This window comes from Gorilla gorilla, chromosome 6 (assembly GCF_029281585.2).
Source record: "Gorilla gorilla gorilla isolate KB3781 chromosome 6, NHGRI_mGorGor1-v2.1_pri, whole genome shotgun sequence".
In the NCBI taxonomy this organism is placed as follows: Eukaryota; Metazoa; Chordata; class Mammalia; order Primates; family Hominidae; genus Gorilla; species Gorilla gorilla.
In genome coordinates, this window is record NC_073230.2 from 64548473 (window position 1) to 64551881 (window position 3409).

The window sequence follows — 3409 nt, forward strand, 5'->3', positions numbered from 1 at the left end:
ACTCAGTCGGTTTATGCTGTGTGTGTTCTGAATGCTTCACTGACCATTTCACATCTGTCTCCCTCTCCTTGGGCCTCCCAATTCCTGAGGCACAATAACATTGCAGTTAGACCAATTAATAACACTACAATGGCCTCTAAATGTTCAAGTGAAAGGAAGAGTTGCATGTCTCTCACTTTAAATCAAGCTCTAGAAATGGTTTAGCTTAGGGGGAAAGGCATGTCAAAAGCCAAGATGGGCCAAAAACTGAGCCTCTTGCACCAGTTAGCCAAGTTTTGAATGCAAAGGAAAAGTTCTTGAAGGAAATTAAAAGTGCTACTCCAGTAAACACACGAATGATAAGAAAGCAAAACAGCCCTATTGCTGATATGGAGGAAATTTTAGTGGTTTGGATACAAGATCAAACCAGCCACGACATTCCCTTGAGCCAATATCTAATCCAGAGGAAGGCCCTAACTCTATTCAATTCTATGAAGGCTAAGAGAGTTGAGGAAGCTACAGAAGAAAAGTCTGAACCCAGCGGAGATTGGCTCATGAGGTTTAAGGAAAGAAGGTATCTTCATAACATCAAAGTGCAAGGAGAAGCTGCAGCAAGTTATCCAGAAGACCTAGCCAAGATCAATGATGAAGGTGGCTACATAAACAACAAATTCTCAAAGTAAATAAGACAGCCTTCTGTTGGAAGAAGATGCCATCGAGGACTTTCGTAACTAGAGACATTCATCATCAATGCCTGGCTTCAAAGCCTCAAAGACAGTCTGACTCTCTTATTAGGAGCTGATGCAGCTGGTGATTTTAAGTTGAAGTCAATGCTCATTTACCATTCTGAAAATTCTGGAGCCTTTAAGAGTTACGCTAAATCTACTCTACCTGTGCTCTATAAATGAAACAACAAAGCCTGGATGACAGTATATCTGTTTACAGCATGGTTTACTGAATATTTTAAGGCCACTGTTGAGACCTACTGCTCAGAAAAAAACTGTTCTTTTCAAAATATCACTGCCCATTGACAATGCACCTAATCACCCAAGAGCTCTGATGGAGACGTGCAAGGAGTTAATGTTGTTTTCATGCCCACTAATACAACATCCATTCTGCAGCCCATGGATCAAGGAGCAATTTCCACTTTCAAGTCTTATTATTTAGGAAATACATTTTGTAAGGCTCTAGCTCTCATAGATAGTGATTCCTCTGATGGATCTGGGCTAAGTAAATTGAAAACCTTCCTGAAAGGATTCACCATTCTAGATGCCACTAAGAACATTTGTAATTAATGGGAAGAGGTCAAAATAGCAACATTAACAGAAGTTTGGAAGAAATTGATTCCAACCCTCCTGAATCATTTTGAAGGGTTCAAGACTTCAACGGAGGGACTCACTGCAGATGTAGTGGGAATAGCAAGAGAAGTAGAATTAAAAGGGGAGCCTGAAGAGGTGACTGAGTTGCTGCAATCTCATGACTAAACATGAATGGCAGCCAGGCGCAGTGGCTCAAGCCTGTAATCCCAGAACTTTGGGAGGCCAAGGTGAGCAGATCACCAGAGATCAGTAGTTCAAGACCAGCCTAGCCAACACGGTGAAACCCCTTCTCTACAAAAATACAAAAATTAGCAGGGCACAGTGACATGTGCCAGTAGTCCCAGCTACTCAGGAGGCTGAGACAGGAGAACACTTGAACCCAGGAGGCAGAGGTTGCAGTGAACTGAAATCGTGCCACTGCCCTCCAGCCTGGGCAACAAAGCGAGACTCCATCTCAAAACAAAACAAACAAACAAAAAACCTTGAATGGATGAGGTGTTGCTTCTTATGAATGAGCAAAGAAAACGGTTTCTTCTTTCTTTTTTATTTTCTTTTTTGAGACAGGGTCTTGCTCTGTTGCCCAGGCTGGATTGCAGTGGTGTAATCATGAATCACTGCAGCCTCAAACTCCTCAAGTAATCCTCCCACCTCAGCCTCTGAAGTAGCTAGAACAAGTGAATGCTACCATGCCTGTTTTTTTTTTTTTTTTTTTTTTATGTATAGGCAGGGTCTTACTATGTTGCCCAGGCTGGTCTCAAAGTCCTGGCCTCAAGTGATCCTTCCACCTAGGCCTGGGATGATTCCAGGCTAGGATTACAGACATGAGCCACCACATCCTGCCTGTTTCCTTAGATATAGGCAGGTAAAGATGCTGTAAACATTGTTGAAACGACAACAAAAAATTTAGAATATTACATAAACTTAGTTGATACAGCAGCAGCAGGGTTTGAGAGGATTGACTCCAATTTTGAAAGAAGTTCTAGTTTGGGTAAAATGCTACCAACCAAACAGCATTGCATGCTACAAGGCAATCTTTTATGGAAGGACAATCCATTGATGTGGCAAAATTCATTGTTTTCTTATTTTAAGAAATTGTCACAGCCACCCCAGCCTTCAGGAACCACCACCCTGATCAGTCAGCAGCCACCAACACCAAGGCAGAACCCTCCACCAGCAAAAAGATGATGACTCACTGAACGCTCAGATGATTGTTAGCATTTTTTTGCAATAAAGATTTTTTAAAGTATGTACATTGTATTTTTGACATAATGCTATTGCACACTTAATAGGCCACGGTATAATGTAAACATAACTTTTATATGCACTGGAAAACCAGTGGATTTGTATAACTCACTTTATTGCAATATTTGCTTTATTACGGGGTCTGGAAGTGAACCCACAATATTTCTAAGGCGTGTCTGCGCCCGTTGTGGGTTGAATTGTATCCTCCAAAAAGATATATTGAAGTTCTAACCCTTGGTACCTATCACTGTGACCTTATTTGGAAACAGGTATTTGCAGATGTGATGAAGTTAAGAGGAGGTCATGCTAGAGTAGCGTGGACCCTAATCCAATGGCCAGTGTCCTTATAAGAAGAAGAGAAGACACAGAGAGACACATACACACACAAAGAAGAAACCCATATGCAGACAGAGGCAGAGATTGCAGTGGTGCTTTCACAAACCATGAAACACCTGGGGCTACCAGAAGCCAGATGAGATGAGGAAGGATGCTCCCCTAGAGGTTGCAGAAGGAGTGTGGCCCTACCAGCACCTTGATTTTGACCTTCTGGCCTCCAGAACCATGAAAGAATACATTTCTGTTGTTTTGAGTCACCCAGTTTATGCACCTTGTGGTGGTGGCCACAGGAATCCAGTAACACCCCCTTCTAAGAGGGCAGCCAGGCAGACGAGGAGAACTATGCAGTTAGAGGCTGTGGGGTGGACAGCAGGGGACAGGTCATCAGGGCACCGTGGAGGTCCAGGTCCATGATGCTTGGAAGAACACACACCTGTGTCCAGCAGAAGAGCCAGCATTTGCATATCTGCCACCCGGAGCCCAAGGGTCCATGTAAGCAAAAATGGCCACACCAGTGGGGCCACTTTTCCTCC